The following is a 24737-nucleotide window of genomic DNA, read 5'->3' on the forward strand; positions in this document are numbered from 1 at the left end:
AGCTGTAAAATTTTGATATCCAAAATCCTCAATTTCGGGTAGACCACAACCCTGAGTTCCCAGAGTTTCAGCGTCAAATTCTTCCTTCTGGACTGTTCTTATTCTCTTCGAATTTGGGGTTGTAACGGCTTCGTCGACATCAAAACCTTCATTAACATTTTCTTCCAGCCGAAGACTGCCTTGCGTGGACCTTTTCTTTTTTCGTGGCATTGCCAACCGTGTGCCAAAATGAAGAACTGAGGGGTGGTTGGAAATGGAACCCACGACGCCTGGAAAAATTTATGGGCGTCGAAGCTGGGAATCTGCAGCTAACTCACAAGTCTCTTCAGTAATTACATGTGGACCAGTCATGTGGTTTCTTGTGTTGGCAATCTGAATTTAATCAACCAGAGCGACGTGATATATATGTGGTGATATATGTAGCAGCATTCGTTTCAATAGGTCTCATTCATGCGTTTATGATTTAAGATCTAGCCCACAAGGTATCCGGGCTTTTCATTTCCCGCACGGGTATTGCAGCAAAGAAAACAAAAGTGGGTTCCCATAGAAAAGATCAATCTCATCTGCTCCTCTGATAACTTGTTCAAAAACCACTCTTTTCATTTGGTGTCAATTCATCAGTTTTGAATTCCTGTGGTGTTTCTTTTATAAATGGTTTGATGCAACAACAGAAATAAGGAAGGATCGAGTCCCAGGCTTGCCTGGCTTGCTCCAAGTATTCTCTACTGAATCATAAACTCCATAATCCCCATTACATTCTAACCATAGCAATTTGTACCCAGTTGAAGCTTTTTTTGAGAACCATGCCTACAGCAACTTGAGATGACACTCTCATAGTTGATGGCAGTTCCCGGAAAGACATCGTAAGCGGATTACATATAAAAAAAAAAATTGTGATGCAATATATCAATGAAACAGAGAAGACCTCCTGTTGATGCAACATGATATGATATGATGGTTTTAGGAGGAGGAGATGGCAGTGATAAATGATACCACTTGTTCATTGATGGATCATAGATTGCACCATTAGATATGTTTCCATGTGTTATGGTGTAAAACCAAGGGGATTGAGGACGAACCTCTGCAAACTGTTGAAGAAATTTGTGGGATCTTAGCAAAGAATTCCAACTACGGCAAACTAATCGGAAGCGAAAAATAGATGGAATAGGTAACCGTGCAATCACTTTTTCGAGAAGGTCCCCAGGGAGCTCTTTCCAGATATTTTCCTCCATAACTACAACAACTTCCATACAAACTCTGTTTTTGCTCCTATCTCTGCGAGGCCTTTTACAGGGAGGGGGCTTCTCTTCACCCATCCTTAAACTAAGTGATTTACCTGCATTGACAATACTATGCACGTCATTTCTGGTGGTGGTGTCCAGGTTGGAAAGGTAGTTTCTTTTTGTGATGATTATTGCTCTTAATATGTGCACTGTATGTGCTGGACATTAAGTCTCTATTGCAGAGAAAGAAATCAGTTTTGTATTTATTTGTCTGTTGACCTAGAGCTGTATTGAATGCATCGAAAACTGTGATTAAAGCTGCCTGAACACATTATGATGCTGCCTGAAATATGTTCAAGCTGCTGTTTTAAATAAGTTCGTATGAGACCTGAATGGTATATGATCCAATGGTATAGTGATTGGTTTCAAATACACTTTGAATAGTTCGAATTCCATTTGCAACCGAGATTCTGTGCTTCTCTTCCTATAGTTGGATCCGATTTGATTGCTGGTGCCATTCATATGTTTAATGCTTTGCTGAGGTTGACCGCTGTAAATTACAGTTCAAAGAATGCCCATGACATGGTGTTATAATTATTGAAGTTTTGATAACCATCATTTCTGAGGGAGTACTTGAAGGATCCAAACAATTTTGCAGTTGCTGCTGCCCCAATTGTGGCATTGTATTTAAAACTCATTATAGTGCATTGATTCCTTGATTCCACTGCTGCATAAAGATTTTGGTGAGCTGATTGTAATCCTTTATATTGCACACTGATCATTTGCTGACATTTATAAAGGATATTGTTGTGTACTATGAGTAGATATTACTTTTCTGCATTGAGCAGTAGTTGTGATCAGTTTTTTAAGGTGTAAATCAGATATTGAAAAAAAAAAATGGCCAGAACCAGTGAAGTATTACAGTTCCTTAAAACTCTGATATTATCTACTGTTGATGACACATTACAAATCAGCAAAGGATCTCTCTCAGAAATTCAAACATGTCTACAAAATGCACAGGAAAAGATCGATTTTTTGCAGCTTGAATCACAACTACAGCAAGAAGAGCTACATCAAAATAGACACCATTCTGAACCTGTTTTTGTTCAGAACATTGAGACAACCACCCATCAGCAGCATGTTAATAATGTTACAGTTCATTCAAATAAAGCAGCAGTTGTATATGCAGATGCAGAAACTCAGTCTGCACTTCCCAAGCCCATCATCAGACCTTGGGAACAACTTGTCCACAACAAGCACAAAACTGGTCTTGGATATGACAAGGACTTGTCCTTTCATATTCCAGACTATTCCAAGCCCATTCAGTTTCAGAGTGTTGGATTCATTCATGACAGTTCACTTGCTCCTCATGACAGTTCACCTCCAGCTGTTCCAGATTCTACCCCTCTTCCACAGCAACAACAACAACAACAAAAACAACAGATCGTGAAATGCCAACACTGTGATCGAGTTGGCCATTTGAAAGATCACTGTTTTGATCTTCATCCATGTAAGCACTGTCATAAAACCAGCCATTCTTCACACAGATGCTTCAGAAATAAACATCCTGCAAGAACAAAGATTCATCTTGGATGGATCGCTTCTTGGCAATGGGCATCAACAACCAAGAAGATATTCCAAACACATGTCAGAACTTGTTCTAGAATATTGAACAGTCTTGCAGTTGAGTTTTCTCCATCTTCTCACCTTGTATCTGACAGGGGGGGAAATGATGGTCATCTACAAGCTTCAAAGCCACATCAAGCGAGCCTGAGCCACAACCTGCCACACTAGTTTCAGAGTTGTAGCCAGAGACAAAGATGCCCATGAACATGCCTTCAGTTGGCAATCTGGGACACTTCCTCTAGCAGAAGACTTCAGCTTCTTGCCAGTTTCGGAAGCATTCCAGGAACACAATTGAGAACACTTCCTCTAGCAGAAGACTCCGGCTTCTTGCCAGTTTTGGAAGAGTTCCAGGAATTGCATTAAGCATTCCAGAGTTGTTAGTTATCCTTAAACCATCACAGGTTGAGACTTCCCTTTTCAGGTTGAAGTTTTACCTTTTATGTGGGGTGAGACCTCCCTTTTATGGTTGAAGGTTTCCCTCTTTAAAATAATAGGATCACTTCCTCTAGCAGAAAACTTCAGTTTCTTGCCAGTTTTGGAAGAGTTCTAGAAACTGCACTAAGCGTTCCAGTGTTGGTGGTCATCCTTAAACCACTGCCCTTTATACCAACATTTCATAGAGCACATTCAGCCTAGTGCTGCCATGCATTTTTTGCACAGCTCTCTTCTTGGACTCATACATAACCCTTCGGATTAAGGGGGGGAATGTTGGACACCTAATCCTAAATGGGTTAGTGTGGAAGTCGAATGGACAAAAGCAGTCCAAGAGACCTTGGGATCTGAAACCCAAGAGTCACATATTGTACTATAAATGTATATCTGATGTTAATAAAAAAAAAAGTACTCACATGATTTATCTTTCCTATTCTATGTTTCCCATGTGTGTTTAACAATTTAGTTAGAAGAAAAATTTCTAGTTTGCTGCAATAGTGAAAATTTCACACCTGAGGAAAACTTGCATCCACTTCAAAATTGAAGCTTCCTCTTCTTTATTTCTGAAACTTATGCCTCCACATGTTCAATATGGGCTCATTAGCAAGGAGGAGGAAGCCTCCTATCACAGGTCCTCCCTTTCAGACTTAGAATTCCTTATTGAATGGGTTGGTTGGCTTTCAAACATCGAAAATAAGAGGGGGAGATACTATTAGTATATGCAGGCTATCAATCTGTTATGCCCCTATATTACTAGTGTAACCCCTTATTGTTATTAGTACAACCCCCTTATTATATTTCTGTACCCATGTAGTCCCCATATTGTTACTATTGTGCCCCATAGAAGCCCACTATTGTTATTATTGTGCCCTTACATTATTATTGTCATGTCGGCTCTGATTATATTATGACCCCTTAGACTCCTATATATAGAAAGGAGGTCTCTTCATTTATATCATCCAAGAATTTTTCATTTGTGTAATGTAAAGGAGGTTGAATTCTAAAGCGTTGATATATCTTTTCTATCTTTTTGTGAGTTGGTTTAATTACATTTGGTGTCAGAGCTTTGGACTTTAGGGTTTCGCTGCTCCAAACAGGTCATCATGGCATTTTCGCTATAGCTTTTTTTTTTTGCGATGTTTCAAACGCTAAAAAAAACCCCATTTGGGTTGAAATCGTTCTAAACATCGGGTAGGAATTTCAGATCTTTTTGCACTATATTTGCGGAGATATGATCTGAGGAAGTTGGCCTTTTTGGAAACTCCCGAATTACATTCCTAACAATTGACCTAGGGAAAATAGTCATAACTTTTGTTTTGAGGACAAACTGTAGTTTCCTGTGTATATTTTTCAGATCCTAAGGTCAAAACAGTGACACATGGCACTTCATACAAGTTCGCTCTTCTAAAAAGGTATATAATCAGGTCATCTTGGGAGATTGTGCATAACTCTTTCTTGGAGAAACTAAATTCGATCAGACTGGTGGCATTGGAAAGAGGACATAGAGGGCTAATACAGGTCGTAATTTCAGAACTTAAAGATCTGAAAGTAAAGAGTTATAGTCATTTCATGATCGAGCTCCTCAAATCAAGAGAAAGCGAGATGAGGAAGTTTGATGACAAGGATCCAGTAAATTGGATACTATAGATGGAGAAATATTTTGATCTACATAGTGTACCACTATTACAAAAGATATGTATTGCATCTTCATATTTAGAACAAGATCAATTTTTACGATATAAATGGCTTTGTTCTCGTAAACAACTTGTTACGTGGTCAATTTTCACAGAGGAAATTATAGCACATTATGAGAATACAAAGATAAACACCTTCTTTGGAGAAACACCACAACAATTGGAAGAAGAAAGAGAAAAATGGCTTTGTTACAATTGTGATAGCAATTGAAGAAATTATTTTACATATAGTATGAAAAGGAGAAAGAAAAGGATCAAGAAACATCAAAAGAAGAGGATATACACCAGGACCCAACCCTAGAGAAAGAACAAATGAATCTGACCATATATTGTAAAGCATTGGCAAGAATTACTACTCCTCAAACTCTTAAGATAGAAGGACATATCAAGAAGAAAAAGGTTCAAGAAGTGAAAGATCACATCGAGAAAGAAGAAATGAATCCAACCATATCTTGCAATGCATTGGTCGGAATTACCACTCCTCAAACTATTAAGATAGAAGGACATATCAAGAAGAAAAATGTTCAAGAAGTGAAAGATCACAACAAGCATTAGGAAATGAATCCGACCATATCTTTTAAAGCATTGGAAGAAATTACCACTCCTCAAACTCTAAGGATAGAAGGACATATCAAGAAGAAAAAGGTTCAAACAATAAAAGATCACATCGAGAATCAACAGCAAGTTCTCCAACTTTTAAAGGATAATGCCACTTTGGTGCAAAATCAAATGAAACAACATGTAGATCAACATCGTAGTGAAAATTGTTTTGATGTAGGTGATTGGGTATTTTTACTACTACATCTCAAGCAAGCTATTTATGAGAAGGAAATGTTGGCAATACTACATGCACTTAAGAAATGGCGACCTTACTGAATGCGAAGACACTTCAAGGTAAAAATGGATCATGATAGTCTTAAATACATTTTAGAAAAGTTATTATCTTTAGAAGAACAAAAAAAATGGGTCACAAATATGTTGGGTTATGACTTTGACATCATCTATAGAAAAGGAATCAAAATTTTGTTGTAGACGCACTCTCAAGAAAGGATGAGGATTTGGAAGCATTGTTTTGTTCTATTTCTATTATCCAACTAGATTGGATAAACGAAGCAAGGGATGAATGGAAGAAGGATGAAGAAGTATGGCCACTCATTCAAAAGTTGCAGAAGATCCCAATTCAAACAATGTTGCCAGAACTTGAAGAGGAAGGAAAAATCATATTGGAACCTGGAGCAGTCACAGAAAAAAGAACCCGACAGCTACGAAATCGATCAATTTCAGAGTATCTCATCAACTGGAAGAACTTACCTGCTGAAGATTCCACATGGGAGGACAAGAATTTTATACAGAAGCATCAATAAGTACTCAATCGTTGAGGACAACAATTTTTGAAGGAGAGGGGCATGTTAGGCCCCTATACTACTAGTGTAACCCCTTATTGTTATTAGTACAACCCCCTTATTATATTGTTGTACCCATGTAGTACCCATATTGTTACTATTGTGCCCCATAGAAGCCCACTATTGTTATTTTTGTGCCCTTACATTATTATTGACACGTCGACTTTGATTATATTATGACCCCTTAGACTCCTATATATAGAAAGGAGGCCTTTTCATTTGTATCATCCAAGAATTGTTCATTTGTGTAATATAAAGGAGGTTTCCCCCTCGAAGAGGCTGAATTCTAAGGCGTTTATCTATCTTTTCTATATTTTTGTGAGATGGTTTCATAACAAAATCTATATTGGAAAATGGAATTCCTTATGGGAAGGACCATCCTAGTGTTGGCATTGTGATATAGGTGTTTTCCTTGATGGAAAATCACTCAGGACAGTTCAGATTTGATAAAGGGAAACCCACTTGTAGCTGAACAACTCACTTGTATATGGTAACTAGATGAATCTACAGGAGAGATATCAGTTGTGGTAGAATGCATGGCATTTGTGTTTACAGATGTGACAAAATGTAGGGTAGTTGAAAGGAATTAGTTCATAAGTAATGTACAATGGAAAATCACATTATAATAGGTCTATTTAGAGGGAACAAAATAATGGTAGAAAAGAATAGGATGATGGAATAAATTACTATAGATTAGAATTAAGAAGTTGAAGAAAAAGGACATTTTCAGGTATGTTAAGTTGTATACGTGGGTTCACTGTACAAAAAAAGCGTATACATGTGGGTTAATAAAAAAAAAAGAGCGTATACGTATACATGCACTTTCACAAGAGAAAAAAGCGCGTATATGTTGGAAAATCAAGGAAATTCAAGATTGAAGAATACCAAGGGTCAATACCATGGTATTAGCCAACAATATTGAGCGAAATAACGGATACTTGATCCTTCCCACAAATACCACAAGTTCTAAGTGTTGTTTTGGTCCGAGGTATTGAGAAAGGCTAAAACTATATAAGGAGGAGAAGATCAAAGGACTAAGTGCACAAGTAATGAATATCTTATGAAGTGTTAGATCAAAATAAATTATGCATGTTATGGGTTTCTAATGCTTTGCTTGATCTAGACTAAGTATGCTCCTGAGTGTTTGATGATGGATGAGATCTAATAATGGATCAGGATCATAATGACTTATCATTATGTGATTTGATAATGGATAGGCTAGATCTGAATGCTAACACATGTTTTATCCTTTATATATCATGATCTGGGTATGTTTGAAGTCTGGAATGGCTACGAAGTTATAAGTAAGTAATTTCATATATATACGCTGGTTCGCCTTGGTGAAGGCGCATATACACACTGGTTCGTCAGTTCCAAGTAGCATATGTAGAAGAAACGCTTGTTGTTCAGGGATGATTGATCTATCTGATCAATGATGCTATTTTATTGATGTTTGTCAATGATGTCTTCATTAGATATGAAAGTAAAATTGATTGTATAAGGATATTGATTTTGGTTGATTGATTGATTGAGAAAGAAGGGTGAGCCTTGTTGCTATCTGTTTAGAACTATGTAGATCTTCAAAATGTCACTGATTGGTACAGTTTGTGGTTTAGAGGTTTTATGATTCAGTATCTTTAGAGGTATACGTAGCTTGGGCTGAAGGAAGTAGCGTATACACGCAGGTTCGCTTCATTGAAGGAGCATATACATTATGACACATGAATTTTGAGGCTGCAGTTGGTTCTGGTTGTTGATACAGTGTTCTGGGTTCAGATCTGTGTACTAGTTATAATGATCTGTCTGTTCTAGTTGATTGGTTGAATTTTGATTAAGTAACGGTTGATTGGGTTTTGAGTGAATGGTTGATTCAGTTATGTTTGATTCAGAGATTGATGATTGGGTTTCAGTTATATCAGAGATTGATGATTAGGTTTCAGTGATTGTTTGATGTAGATGTATTTGATGGTTGTATTGCAGTGGTGATTGATTTTGAGCTTCAATGTTACAAATGGATCTAGTATGAAAATTTGATGAAACATGGCATTCATACTGTGTTGTTGTGTACCAGGAGTATCCAGTATGAAAATTTATGAAACGTGGTCCCTAGAGAATACTGAGGGTTGGAGTCTTCGGTGAGGAAGTTGAAGCTTCCTGCTAGTAGTGGCTTATGATTAGATCATGGGGTTGGAGCTCCCTTCCAGTAGCAGCTGGAGAACAAGTGAAGGTTGTAGCCTTCTTTAGGCTAGCGCCTACGTACTAGTAAACATATCGGCTAGTACAAGAGCTAAGGGGTTGTAGCTCCCTTCCATAGAAGCTGGAGAAAGAGAAAAGGTTGTAGCCTTTTGCAGGTAGGTGCCTGTGTACTGGTATGATTCTGCACCAGTACAAGATTGTAAACAGATTATTCATTATATTAAAAGAAGACAGAGACAACAACGACATGTGGTTTTTCTCCCGCATTGTATTTCCACCTTAAATCTCAATGTTCATGTGTGTTGCTTATGTGTGATGTTTATTATGTTATTACAGCACATGGTTACTATTTAATGTTTAATAAAGTACTGATGCACTAATTAAAGATCAACATATGATGAATTAACTGAATCACAAGTTCAATGGATATATGTTAGTTTCCTTAAGAACAGTTGCGTGCACATGCGAGTTCCCTTCACTAAAGTAACGTATATAAATCTGATTATGGAAATGAAAAATTTAGTGATTTGAAAATAATGATTCACCCCCCCCCCCCCCCCCCCTCTCAATATTATTCCCAAGACCTAGATCGTAATGAATCATGTTTGGATTTCCTAAATTCCCTTGTGAATATACATAATCATCTCCACACACTAGATAGAATAACGGAGTGACTTAAGCACCACCTTGACATTCCCCCTATAGTTGAGAAGAACTCAACTGACCTAACAATTCCCATCCCAGTACTAGAATTAGATTTGAAACCTACAACATGATGGTTAATGTTTTTTATGTGTAATCATAGATATTGTTTTCCTTATAATTGGCTAATCTAGCCCATATAGACAAATGGAAAAACATAAGTTTTCTACATGACTTTGGCACAACTTTTGAGGAGCTACAATTAGAAGCATTTGAAGGTTTGAGATGAAAATTTGGTATATATAAAACACACTTATAGTAGAGAAGTGCATATTTCTACTAGTAAGTCCCCATTTGAAGCTTGTTTTAGATATTTTCTACCTTCACCTTTGGATATTACACATGGGTGACAAGGAGGAGTGAGGGAGGATCTTATACGAGATGCTTTAAGTGTAGAAAAAAATATTGAGAAGATAAGGTAGGTCCACCTATAGATACAAGAGATTATGCATGTGTCACCAGAATAATATAAGGCTAAGCAGTATCAACACAAAATAGAAAAGCCATTTAGAGTGGGAGATAGAGTATGGCTATAGTTGAACAAAGAGAGGCTATTGGGTCTCGATAAGAAAATCAAGGCTCTACAATATGGTCCCTTTGAGATATTAGAAAAAGTGGTAGATAATGCCTACATACTTGATCTACTCCCATACATGCACATTTACTAGTAGTGAATGTGGAAAATATAAAACTCTATGAGCGTTCCATGCTGGTTCAAGAAGAGGAGTAGGTAGTACCTTCTATATAGGATTTAGCACCATATGCTCAAGTAAAGTTTCTAGAGAAGACAATTTTTTAAAAGAGGTCCAAAGCTACAAGACGGGGGAAGGATGACCTTTTTCATATTAGTTGAAAAAAAAACTTTTGGGAAAGGCTAAATGGCACTCCAAAAATAAGATAGAGGAAAAATTTCCTTGCCTCATTCAATAAAGGATTTTAAGGACCAAAGGCCTCCCAAAATGGGGAGGCATGAACTGGATTGGATCGTTACATTGTTTGTCATCAATCTCGATGTTTTCAAGGTTGAAAAACTTGAGAGAATAGCTTAGAGGAGCATTTTTAGAAGTGGGACCCAATATGAAGTATTGGGGTCAATAATATCCTAGGGACAATTTGAAGCCTTAAACACCATTTTTTGGGGAAAAACTTGTTGGGTTGTGTTATATTCTTTCCACGTAGTTAATAGGGGGTTTGAAGGGCACCCATAACCCCACTTTATGGGGTCCGGGGCAGCGCCCCGGAAAATTTTGGTTTTGGACCATATGTTAGGTTGGGCGGACCCACCTATGGTTTTGTGCATGATTTTCGCACATGTTTTTTGGACGCGATGGTTTTCGGTCCATGGTATTGGACGCGATGGTTTTCGGTCCATGGTATTAGATGCTTCGGCATGTATAAATATGTATTGTAACATTGAAAGGAACATAATGAAAAATCAAGCTGGTAATCCCGGTTTTGGGATCCAAGGAAAAATCTCTGTGCATATGTGTTTTATGGGTTATGCTCTCGCATTGTTTATTTTCTTTGTTTTAAGAATTCGTATGCAGGTAATTTCTGTATAGGGTTAAAACCTACATTTGGTATCAGAGCTGTTTTGGCTTCAAGGGGACGCCTTTGTTGCTGAGGGGTTTCGCTCGGGCCTGTGGTAGACCTTGTTTAGTGGGACATCTGCGAGATCGATTCTGGTGGTGAAAGAAGATGGCGAGCAGTGGAAAGATAGAGATTGAGAAGTTCAATGGTCAGAATTTTGAGTTGTGGAAACTCAAGATGGAGGATCTGTTGGTGGATAAAGATTAGTGGATCGCGGTAGATCCGGGTACTAAACCATCGGGAGTGACCGATGAAGAATGAAAGAAGTTGGATCAGAAGGCAAAGAGCACAATACGATTGTGTGTCTCGGATTCAGTATTGCTGAATGTATCAGGGGAAGCTACGGCAAAGGCTTTGTGGGTCAAGTTAGGGACTTTGTACCAATCTAAGTCTCTGGTGAATAAACTTTTCCTGCGGAAAAAGCTGTATAACCTGAGGATGAAAGATGGAGACTCGGTGACAGAGCATCTAAATGCGTTTAATACTATGGTAAGTCAGTTATTATCTGTTGATATCAAAATTTCAGATGAAGATAAGTGCATCAGTCTGTTGTGTTCTCTACCAGATTCGTGGGATAACCTGGTTATTGCAATAGGTAGCAATGCAACTGCTTTGCAGTTTGATGAAATAGTCTCAGCCTTGCTGACGGAGGAGATGAGATGGAAAAATATGGACAACCAGAATGGTTATGCCTTGCCTGTACGAGGACGGTCCCAGAACAGAAACAAAAATAAGTCATCGAGTGGGAGATCTAAATCTAGAGGGAGATCTAAATCTCCAGGAAAACCTACAAAGGTGGTGTGCTGGAAATGCGGAAAGGAAGGGAACTTCAGAAGGGATTGTAAATCTAAAGCTCCTGATAAAGGAAAGGGATCTGATGATGCTCCTTCTGCAGAGGCGAAAACCACCTCAGATGAAGGTGGGGATGTGTACTTGGCTTCTTCAAGTACACATGTAGATCATGAGGCATGGTTGATTGACTCAGGTGCATCCTTTCACTTCACTCCCCATAGAGAGTGGTTCTGTGAGTATGAGAAATACGATGGTGGTGATGTCTTCTTAGGAGATGATAGGAAGGCTAGAATCATTGGTCGGGGAAAATTAAAGTTGAAGTTGCAAGGTGGAAGGGTTAGAACACTTCCGGGTGTTCTACATATTCCTGCATCGGCCAGAAATCTGATTTCTGTAAGCAAGTTGGATGATGCAGGTGTAAAGACGGTGTTTGAGAAAGATACCTGCAAGATGATTCGAGGAGCACTGATATTAATGCGGGGAGTTCGGATTGGAACTCTGTACAAGCTGCAAGGTAGCACTGTTGTTGATGGGTGCAATAGTTCTATGGTTCCTGAAAATAGAGTAGAGAATCTAGTGGTCTCTGGAGAGAAGACCATGTTGTGGCATCAAAGACTTGGACATATTGGAGAGAAGGGCCTTCGAATACTTCATGGCAAAGGTATGGTAGAAGGTATGAATAATAGCTCTCTGGATTTTGATTTATGTGAAAATTGTGTATATGGGAAGCAGAATCGGGTGAGTTTACCCTCTGGTGGTAAGAGGACAAAACAGATATTAGATCTTGTGCACAGTGATGTGTTTGGACCTGTGAAGGTTCCATCACTGGGTAAGTCTATGTACTATGTATCATTCATAGATGACTTCTCAAGGAATACATGGATATATTTTCTTAAGAAGAAATCTGAAGTCTTTGACAGGTTTAAAGAATTTAAGGCTCTGGTGGAAAATCAGATAGAGAAGAAGATAAAGGTGCTGAGGACAGATAATGGTGGAGAATTTTGCAGCAAGGAATTTGAAGAATTTTGTAAGAAGTGTGGTATAGCACGACAGAAGACTACTCCATATACACCTCAGCAAAATGGAGTCGCAGAAAGAATGAACAAGACGTTGATGGAAAGGGCAAGAAGCATGCTCAGTGGTGCCGGGTTAGGACATGAATTCTGGGCAGAGGCAGTGGATACTGCATGTTACCTGATCAACAGATCACCTTCATCAGCGTTGGAGGATAAGACTCCACAAGAAGTATGGACTGGTAAGAAACCCTCTTTTTCACATCTAAGGGTATTTGGATGTGATGCATATGTACATGTTCCAAAGGAGAAACGAACCAAGTTGGATAGTAAATCTGAAAAGTGCATCTCTATTGGGTATAAGGATGGTTTAAAGGGTTATAAGCTTTGGAACCCAGTCACACGGAAGGTTGTGTACAGCCGAGATGTGTTGTTCAGAGAGGTAAAAGATGTTATTCAACATGAATTCCAACCAAAGGAACCTGAGAAGATAGAGCTTGAGCCAAAGGAGGAAGAATCAGACTCTGCAGCAGAGGAGGAATCAGAAGATGAAGAGCCACAAACTCTGGTTGTGAGAAGATCAGTTCGAGAAAGAAGGCATCCAAAAAGGTATAGTCCATCTGCTTTCATTTCAAATTTTGCTTTGTCTGTTACTGATAATGATCCCAAAACTGTGAAGGAAGCAGTGGATTCAGAGGATGGAAAACTCTGGAAAGAGGCCATGGTCGATGAAATGGCATCTTTGCACAAAAATGAGGCTTGGGATCTGGTGGAGTTGCCGGCTGGAAGGAAACCCATTGGCAGCAAATGGGTGTTCAAGAAGAAGACAAATGCAGAAGGAAAGGTGGAGAAATAAAAAGCTCTGTTGGTAGCAAAAGGTTATTCCCAGGTGCTGGGAATTGATTTTGGTGATATTTTTTCTCCTGTTGCCAAGGTAACTTCTATTAGATTACTTTTATCTGTTGCTGCTGCTTTTTATTTTGAGGTAGAACAGATGGATGTGAAGACAACATTTCTTCACGAGGATTTGGAAGAGGAAATCTACATGAAGCAACCTGAAGGCTTTGCGGTGAAGGGTAAGAAAGAACATGTATGCAAGTTAAAGAAGTCTCTGTATGGGTTAAAACAGTCACCAAGGATGTGGTATCAAAAATTTGATACATTTATACGGGGGCTTGGCTTCACAAGAAGCAAAGCAGATCATTGTGTGTATTTTAAATTAATTGGTGACCGTATTATTTATCTAGTCTTGTATGTGGATGATATGTTGCTGGTTGGAAATGACAAAGAAATTATCCAGGATTTGAAGACCCAATTGTCCTCCAAATTCGACATGAAAGATCTTGGTGCTGCAAACTATATTTTGGGCATGGAAATTAAAAGAGATCGGTCAAAGAGGAAGCTCTGGTTAAACTAGAGGAAGTATGTCGAGACAATACTCTAGAGGTTTAATATGCAGGATAGTAAACCGGTGAAGGTTCCTATTCCTGTAGGTGTGAGGTTATCTGCTGAACAGTGTCCCAAGACACAAGAAGAGGAAGAGGACATGTCCCGTGTTCCATATGCAAGTGCAGTGGGTAGCATGATGTATGCAATGGTCTGTACTAGACCAGACATTGCACATGCAGTGGGAGTATTGAGCAGGTTTATGTCAAAACCTGGGAAGGAGCACTGGACAGCAGTGAAGCGGGTTTTGAGGTATTTGCGTGGCACTAGTGATTATGGTTTGTGCTACCAAGAAAGACCAGGATTGGACAGAGTGTTGGATATTCATGGCTTTGTTGATGCAGACTGGGCTGGAGATATGGATCAGAGAAGATCTACAAGTGGGTATGTGTTTAACCTATTTGGAGGTGCAGTCAGTTGGATGAGTAAGAAACAATCTATAGTGGCACTATTAACTACAGAGTCAGAATACATGGCAGCCACTCATGCAAGCAAGGAAGCAGTTTGGTTGCAGAGATTGTGTTCAAGTATGGGGTTAGTACAGGGAGCTATAAGAATAGACTGTGACAGCCAAAGTGTAATTTTCTTGGCAAAGAACCATTCTTATCATTCAAAGACAAAGCACATTGATGTTTAGTATCACTTTGTGAGGGATATGATAGAAGACAGAAAGGTGTTGTTGGTAAAGGTGGACACTTTGAAGAATACTGCAGATGCATTGACAAAATCTGTGAGCTCTAAGAAGTTCTCTTGGTGTAGAGAAGCAATGGGAATCTCAGGGCTGAAAAAATGACTAAGCTCTCCTGTGGCTCCCTGTGGAAAGAAAACAACAAGTGGGAGATTGTTGGGTTGTGTTATATTCTTTCCACGTAGTTAATAGGGGGTTTGAAGGGCACCCGTAACCCCACTTTATGGGGTCCGGGGCAACGCCCCAGAAAATTTTGGTTTTGGACCATATGTTAGGTTGGGCGGACCCACCTATGGTTTTGTGCATGATTTTCGCACATGTTTTTTGCACGCGATGGTTTTCGGTCCATGGTATTGGATGCTTCGGCATGTATAAATATGTATTGTAACGTTGAAAGGAACATAATGAAAAATCAAGCTGGTAGTCCCGGTTTTGGGATCCAGGGAAAAATCTCTGTGCATATGTGTTTTATGGGTTATGCTCTCGCATTGTTTATTTTCTTTGTTTTAAGAATTCGTATGCAGGTAATTTCTGTACAGGGTTAAAACCTACAAAACTTTGTTGCTTAAGAGATGCATTCCCTAGTATTATTCTACACTCAATGACCATTTCTAATGATGTAAGAATCACATCAATTAAAGTTCACCTATCATGAAGTTGACCTATCATGTTTAACCACCATAATTCAAGAGAATGATACGCCATCCCCCATTACTCATGGAAAATGAGATATCCACATGGGTACTATGAAGGACAAGGGGTTCAATTCTAATATATTACATCTTGATCCATTGTAGAGCAAAGTAGTTGAGAATGGATGGACAAAGGGTAGAACAAAGATGGTCTGTGATTTGTAGTATCCCATGGGCTACAAGTCTCACATCTTTGTATTTGTATCAATCCCATTAAGAAAAAGAGGGATCATAACAACGTCACCTTCTAGTCGGGTTTTCTTGCAAGAAGGTTTCAATGTTAAATCTTGGTGTTATTGTGGTTTATGAGTGATTGTTTTACCTTTGTTAGAAATTTATATATTACGGAGCAATGGAGCACATAAAATATTGCAGAAATGTAAACACAGAAAACGCATAAAAAAAGAGAGACACAGATATACGTGGTTCACCCAGTTTGGGCTACGTCCACCTCGAACAACTAGTCCTTCCTTTCTATTATCCAGCAAATGAAGAGACACAACCTACAACAGATCCACTGTAATATCCTCTGTTTTCTCTCACAGTCTCACCTCTCTGTTTCTCGCTCACAGAATACACATCTATTACACAGCCTCAAATACAATGCCCTCATACAAAGAGAGAGGTTTCCTTCTAGGGAAAAAATCCCTAAACTAAACATAAGTTCTACTGTCATATCGTCCGCCTAATGAACGGCCCAGATTGACTAGAAATTACTATACTTTTACAAGGCAATTTTACATCTATTTTTAGCTTTGCGGGCGCTGCCCCCGAGCCCCTGCCGGGGGACCGTTGGCCCTCGGACCCCCGTGGGGGGGACAAGTCCCCCTCGCACCCCTCCGCATGGAAGGGTGTACAAACTTCCTGGCGTATACATCCAGCTGAAACAAAGACCTTTCAACAATCATGCTCCACAAACAACAATCTCCCACTTGGAGAATGATTGTAGTAACTCCACTGCTGCTTCATTTGCTGGAAAATGACTCCTCTTTGGACCTGGCTGTTGGTGGGCTCCAGTATTGTAGCAATAATGCTACAACTCCTGGAGCTTCCTTCTCTAATTTTATCAACCCGGTAGTTCGTAACAAACTTGGAAGCGACGGTGCTGTATGCACAAGTACTAGCTCTTGTCGCAGCTGTCACTTGGTCAGCTGGCACAAGTCCGCTAGGGCTCAAGCCAACTTCTATATGTTCTCAGAAGAAGCTTTTTAAGTGATGAACGAAAGTTATCTCAAAGGAGATTAACCTACTTTGCAAGAATGAACTGAAAGCAAACAAAACATGGAAACCCTAGTAAACCCTAATTCTACCAGCTTAATCCTTATGATGCAATGGTGGGAATGCAACTTCTAAAAGTGATGCCATTACTTCTATTGAGATGAGATGCATGTGTCTAAACTACTTTCATCTGAAGAGAACATGTTTTTGTATTTTTGCTCAAGTTGTGGGAGTTATTATGACTGTGCTTCTTACTGGGTCTTGACTGTGCAGGGGTATATCAAGGGGAGGAAGGCTTGGAAAAGGTCAGGAGGACTCTGAGAGGGTCTAAGGGATCCCTAACATCATTCCACAGGAGTTCACAAAGTTCAGATTCCTGGCAACCGTGTTTGCAAGCTTCTACAGGATATTTGCAGGGGATTCTACAGGAAGTTCAGGATTTCTACAGGAAGTCCCGTAATTTCTACAGGATGTTCTGCAATCGGATTTTTGGGTGATGGATGAGTGAATGAGCGGTATGGGTGGATAGGGAGGTAGGAGGGGAGCTTGAGATGGCTTATGGACAGAGAGGTGAGATGGAGAGGGGGTGTGTAAAGCTGGTTGGTCTAGAGGAGGGTAGAGGCAATGGAAGGCTGAGAAGATAAAACAACGTGGATGATAGAAGAGTTGGGAGGCAAATGATCTAATTGGGAGATAAGTAGATGGCCTAGGCACGGCTGAGAAGGATAAGGAAACGATGGAGCGATGCTGCGCAGTGTAAATGAAACAAATCACCCCTGTCTTGCATATAACTGAAATGTCATCAACCTACTCTAATTGTTTTATTAGAAACCAAAGAAAAGCAATGTCGTTTTTAAGGGAAAATCGTGCATGGTGCTGAAACAAAGAGTTATTGCTCAAGATCTAAATGCATGGACACTTCTACAAACGGAAATATTACGTTAAAGCTTGCATGAACATGTAAAACTGTGTTTTTGGTGGGTGGCACGGGCTGCAATCCCAATCTCTAAACAGAGGTGGAAGTGAGTGTGCAATCAACCCTTTTTTGGAGCTCTGATCACTCTAATCTCCTTACTCTAATCTAAACTACTGAAAGCAACTTTGTTCCTAAAACTAACCTACTTAACCACACCAAGAAGTTCAACTCAGCAAACTGTGTTTCCAAATGCATGTGAAGGAAAAGAAATATAATGCTGAAAGAAAAGTAACAATACAAAGAAAGGAGGCCTATTGCTCTCAGGTTGGGCCCAACCCTGAGAGCTATAGCTCCTCTAAGAACTCAAAATTGAACTCAAATCTGCCTGCCTTTTATTAAAAGATAATAGTCATCAGTCTCATAACATGCCAAAAATGGCTTACAAAAATCAAAACAGAGCTATAGCTCGTAATTCAGAATCTGCAACAAAGGTTTAAAAGTTCCCATCGAAGGCTACAGCCTCAATATTTATACATTATGAGGGCCAAGCTGGCCTCCTAAATTAGTGGGGCTTCGCTGACCAACTAAAAGTAAACTGTTGTTCCCTTAGAATCCGTTGCCTGCCTTCTAGCTCGGTGGTGATAGCTGTTGGAGCTCGGAGTTGGGGTGGAGATCACGAGGAAGGCCATTCAACGCTGTGGACAACCTTCCTACAAAACCGCAATGCCACCTTGGTTGTCTCCTTGCCTTCATCTGCGTGGTTTTGCTCCATTTAATGTCAAAAAACCTGAAATAAACATGTATTAGCCACCTAGGAATAGTGACTGCCCTCCTTCCTACAAATAACATGAATATACTAAAAAATGATGCATAAGTGATGAAAAATGAAGGGTGGAGCAATGGTAAGTAGGCCAAATGAGCCCAAAATGTTACCAAATTTGGGGCTCATCAGTTGTTTCTCATCTTCATTGTCATCCTTGAAGACCAATTGAAACTAAGCATGTTCTTAGTTTCTCCCTGGTTACAACTTTTGTTAGCATATCTGCAGGATTCTGGCTAGTGTGTATCTTTTCCAGCTTCAACTCTCCATCATCCAACACTGATCATATGAAATGGTACTTGAGCTGTATGTTTTTAGTCCTAGAATGAAACGCTGAATTCTTCGCAAGTTGAATGGCACTTTGGCTATCACTGTATAACGTGCCCATATCATGCTTCTTACCCAATTCACCCATAAACCTTTGTAACCAAATCATTTCTTTATTAGCCTCTGTAGCAACAACATACTCTGCTTCTATTGTTGAAAGTGCAACAACACTTTGGATTTTTGAAACCCAACTGACAGCTGTTCCACCAATAATAAATACATATCCTGTAGTGCTCCTCTTGTTATCTCTGTCACCTGCCATATCTGCATCAACATATCCTTGTAGGGAAATGTTTGAACCACCAAAGCATAATGCTTGATTTGTGGTACCTTCCAAATATCTGAGAATCCATTTCACTGCCATCCAATGTTCCTTTCCTGGATTGTTCATGTACCTGCTTACAACTTCCACTGCATGTGCAATATCAGGCCTTGTGCAGACCATTGCATACATTAAGCTTCCAACTGCTGATGCATATGGAACTTTAGACATATAATCCATGTCTTCTTGGGTCTTTGGGCACATTTTCTTACTAAGTTTGAAATGGCGAGCAAAAGGTGTACTAACTGGTTTTGCATTGTGCATGTTAAATCTTTTCAACACCTTTTGTATGTACTCATTCCAAGACAATGTTAATTTGCGATTTTTCCTGTCTCTAGTTATTCTCATACCAAGGATTTATTTTGTAGCTCCCAAATCCTTCATTGCAAATGAATTTACCAATTTTCTTTTGAGCACATTTATTTCCTGCATGTTAGATCCCGCAAAAAGCATGTCATCTACATACAATAACAATATAATATAGCTTCCATCATTTTGCTTTTTTAGATAAACACAATGATCAAAGTGACATCTAGTATAACCTTGTCCAGTATTATGAAACCAGCTCAAGAAAAGATAGAAAAGATAGATCAACGCCTTAGAATTCAGCCTCTTCGAGGGGGCAACTTCCTTTACATTACATAAATGAACGATTCTTGGATGATTCAAATGACAAAACCTCCTTTCTATATATAGGAGTCTAAGGATTCACAATATAACCCAGCCGACCTAACAATAATAATATAAAGCCACAAAAATAACAATAGAGGGATTCTATGGGGCACAATAATAACAATATGGGGATAATATGGGCACAACAATATTAATAAGAGATGCAAATACAATAGTAATGGGGTAATCACTAGTATTATAGGGACCCAACATGCCCCTCTCCTTCAAAAAAGTGTTGTCCTCAATGCTTGAGTAGTTTTGGATGTTTCTGTATACAATCCTCATCCTCCCATGTGGAATATTCAGCGGATAAGTTCTTCCACTTGATAATATACTCCGAAACTGATCGATTTCGTAGCTGTCGAGTTCTTGTTTCTGTGACTGCTTCCTGTTCCAATATAATTTTTCCTTCCTCGTCAAGTTCTGGCAATATTGTTTGAACTGGGAGTTTGTCGCCTATAACCTTCTTTAAACATGAAACATGGAAAACTGAGTGCAATCGAGAAGCTGCAGGAAGCTCCAATTTGTATGCCATAGTACCAATCTTTTGCAACACCTTGTATGGACCATAATACTTTGGTGATAATTTATTATCCTTCTTAGCGTGCTTGAGGGACATTTGCTTATATGGTTGTAGTTGTAGGAATACCCAATCACCTACATCAAAATTGAAAGAAGGCCAAGCAAACTCAATAGAGATGACGGCTGGAAGATCAGTAGCTGCTGGATCCCGACCCTTTCTTCCTAATATTGCCCTTTCTTGCTTTCATTGGTTCCCCTTTATTTCGCCATTTTTCTTGAGCGCCTTGTTTTTTCCTTCCTCCTCGCTCCCTTATTTTATTCAATTATTATTATTATTATTTATTTATTCATTCATTCACTTATTTATTTATTATTGTTATTATTATTATTAATTTAATTTAATTTAATTTAATTTTTTATTTTTTTCGCTCGCTTGTTTTATTTATTTTAATTAATTTATTCATTTAGTTTATTTTATTTTATTTTTCGCTCGCTTGACTTATTTACTTTACTTAATTTGTTAATTTATTTAATTTCCATTATTATTATTATTATTATTATTTTTATCTATTAGACTAACCTAAGTACCCACGGGGGATTTGAACCGGTGACCTATCGCAAGGAGTGCCTTAACAGTGCACCCATTCACCGTCAATCCAAAGCCCCGTGGGCATTATTATTATTATTATTATTTATTATTATATATTTATTTATTATATATTTATTTATTATTTTATTTTTTTTATATTTTATTTATTTATTTATTTATTTATTTTGAATTTATTTATTTATTTAAAATGAAATAAAATCTTTTTACCTTTTATTACTTTCGTAATTAAAATTCATTATTATTTTTATATATATTTCAATTTTATTTTATTTTATTTATTTTTTTCTAACTAACCTTTGTATATATTTCTTCTATATATTTATAATTATTATTTATGTCCCATTAAATAACAAATTATACTTTTTTTAAAAACTTTCTAACTAACCTTTAACAATTTTAAATCTTGACTCTGGTCCTAAAGTCAAAATTAGCCGTTAGTCAAGATAGCCGTTGGAGTCTCTGCTCAGACTATTTAACATGCTAAGCTGGATCTGTTTCTTCAACTTGTCCTGACGATGAACCACACTTGTTGGTTCGAAATGCGTCGACAAATGATTTATCCTGTGATTTACGCCAAAGAATTTCTCATAGACCCTCATGAGTTCTAAATGCTGTTTTCGGAATGCCTTCAGTCTTCATTCTGATTTGATGATATCCTGAACGAAGATCCAACTTGGTGAAGTAAATTGATCCATGTAATTCATCGAATAATTCATCAATGACGGGAATGGGAAACTTATCTTTAATAGTGAGCTTGTTGAGCTCCCTATAATCCGGACACATGCACCATGATCCATCCTTCTTGTGCACTAATACTACTGGAGCAGAGAAAGAACTTTGAATTGGTTGAATTATACCAGCCTCTAGCATTTCTGCAACCATATGTTCAATTTCACTCTTTTGGGCATAGGGATATCTGTACAGCCTGATGTTTGGAGGAACACTTCCTAGAATAAGATGAATAGCATGATCATGATCATGAATAGGTGGGAGACCTTTGGGAGTCTCAAATACCTTGGAATGATTGTCCACGAATTTTTTGAGATATGGATAAATAGATGATTGCAATGTGGAAACATCTAGCGGACATAATTCTGCAATTACACCCCTTTGTTCCTTTTTTAGAAGCTTTGTCATACTGTTAGAGCTAATTATCTTTCCTGGTTTCCCTGCAATACCCCTTAATTCAACTTCCTTTCCTTCCATAGAAAATTTCATGAAAAGTTCTTGAAAATTAAAAACTATTGTACCCAAGGATTGTAGCCATTGGACTCCTAGTACAACATCTGCACCTCCCATTGGAATGGAAAACATTGGGCTAGTCAATACATATTCTCCCATTGATAGCTTGATATTATGGCACTTTCCAGAGCAATTTATTGTTCATCCATTTGCAACCATCACCTGACACTCTGGTGCTGGATATAAGAAGCAATTCAATTCTTTTGCTACCTTACAATGAATAAAATTGTGGGTACATCCTGAATCAATCAACACTATTACCTTCTTCTTCTTGATTTGTCCTTCTATCTTGATGGTTTGAGGAGTGGTAATTCCCGCCAATGCATTACAAGATATGGTTGGATTCATTTCTTCTTTATCTAGGCTTTGTTCCTGGAGTATATCCTCTTCTTTTGACCTTTCTCGCTCCTTTTCTTCTTCCTCTTCGCAATCTATGTAGAATAATTTCTTCTCAGCACACTTATGACCTTTAGTGTATTTGCTATCACAACTGTAACAAATCCCTTTTTCTCTTTTTTCTTCCAATTGTTGTGGTGTCAACCTTATAGGTTGTGGAAGACTAGGGGCAACAACACTTCCATCTTTATAGTTGTGAGTGGTATGCTTCCTGGTTTCCATAATTTTGTTTTCCATTTTTCTTGCTAACCTGAATGCCTTCTCTAATGAATCAGGTTCCCAAAGGCAAACATCATGTTGGATATTATCCTTTAAAGTCCCTATGAACACATCAATCCTATGCTCCTCTGGAATATTTTTTATGCTTATGTTCAATTTTTGGAACTCCTCAATGTGCTCCATTATTGAACCCTTTTATCTGAGACTTATCAATTGGTTAAAAAAAGTGTTGCTTTTTGTATCCTCATAATGTGCTGTCAATTCTTCCGTAAAAATTTCCCAAGTGATAATTTGTTTACAAGAGCAAAGCCATTGATACCATACAAACTAATTTGGTTCCAAATATAAAGTTGCAATATGTACCTTTTGTGTGTTTTGCACATTATTGAGATCGAAAAATTGCTCCATCTGTAATATCCATGTTGCGGGATCCTTGCCATTAAACTTCCTCATATCTGTTTATTTTGTTTGCATCATGAGTTTCCTTTACTACCTTTTCACCATTAGTAAGTATTTCTTGTAAAAAATTTGTCAAATCTGTCTTCAAATTTGCCATGTCTGTCTTCAAATCTGCCATGTCTCTCTTCAAATCTGTCTTCAAATCTGCCATGTCTCTCTTCAAATCTGTCTTCAAATCTGCCATGTCTCTCTTCAAATCTGTCTTCAAATCATCCATCTTAGCTTCCACGCCCTTTATCGTAGATTCCACGCCATTTATCTTAGATTCTGTTAGCTTTTGTGAGAGTGACATTTGTTACACTTGTTCTTGTAATTTTGATATATCATGTAGCATTTCTTCCTCTTCTTCATGAGTCATGCTAGGGCTTTCAGGTTGCTTACTAGGTGTTTGCATTTTCTTTCCTCGGGGAATCAGTTACCGATAATAATGCTCTACTATGCCCTTTGAATTCCTTCAAAATAGATTTTCAAACGAAGCTTAAGAAAAAATTTAAAAAAATCTACACACCTTTTTTCACTTTGTAGGAGCTCGATATTGCCTCTAATGTATCTCAGTACTTTCTGATCATCCAGTTCTGAAATTGTGACTTGCAATAGCCCTCTATGTCCTCTTTCCTATGCCACCAGTCTGACCCAAATTGGATTCTCCAAAGAAGAGTTATGTGAAATCTCCCACAGTGACTTGATTACAGAATAGTTCAGTAGAGCGAACTTATAGGACGTGCCATGAGTCACTGTTTCGACCCTTGGCTCTGAAAAATATCTACAAGAAACTACAGTCTGTCCTCTTTCTATAACTTCTTACGAAATTTCAATCCGATGCTTAGAGAGAAAGTTATGACGATTTTCCCCAGGTCACCTGTTTGGACTGTAATTCAGGAGTTTGCAAAAATACCAACTTCATCAAATCATATCTCCGCAAATATAGCATGAAAAGCTCTAAAATTCGGACCAGAGATTTAGCGTGATGTCTTCTCAAATGGGTTTTTCTTTTAGCTTCTGAAACATCGCAGAAGAAAAGTTATAGCAAAAATGCCACGATGACCTGTTTGGAGCAGCGAAACCCTAGAATCCAAAGCTCTGATACCAAATGTTATGAAACCAGCTCAAGAAAAGATAGATCAACGCCTTAGAATTCAGCGTTTTTCAGGGGGCAACCTCCTTTACATTACATAAATGAACAATTCTTGGATGATTCAAATGACAAAACCTCCTTTCTATATATAGGAGTCTAATGAATCACAATATAACCCAGCCGACTTAACAATAATAATATAAAGCCACAAAAATAACAATAGAGGGATTCTATGGGGCACAATAATAACAATATGGGGATAATAGGGGCACAACAATATTAATAAGGGATGCAACTATAATAGTAATGGGGTAATCACTAGTATTATAGGGACCCAACATTCAGACATAAACTTGTCAAATTTTAGATACCACTGCCTTGGAGCCTGTTTTAAGCCATACAAGCTCTTCTTCAACTTGCACACTAGTTTCTCCTTCCATTT

At 38.3% G+C, this 24737-nt stretch overlaps 1 pseudogene; it reads right to left on the reverse strand.

Moving 5' to 3' along the window:
- Positions 1-645: 645 nt before the first annotated feature.
- Positions 646-1741, reverse strand: LOC149156882 (F-box only protein 6 pseudogene; annotated as a pseudogene).
- Between the last annotated feature and the right edge of the window lie 22996 nt (positions 1742-24737).

Source organism: Pinus tabuliformis, chromosome 9, assembly GCF_031772625.1.
Source record: "Pinus tabuliformis cultivar Carrire ecotype Pingquan chromosome 9, CPIR1, whole genome shotgun sequence".
In the NCBI taxonomy this organism is placed as follows: domain Eukaryota; kingdom Viridiplantae; phylum Streptophyta; class Pinopsida; order Pinales; family Pinaceae; genus Pinus; species Pinus tabuliformis.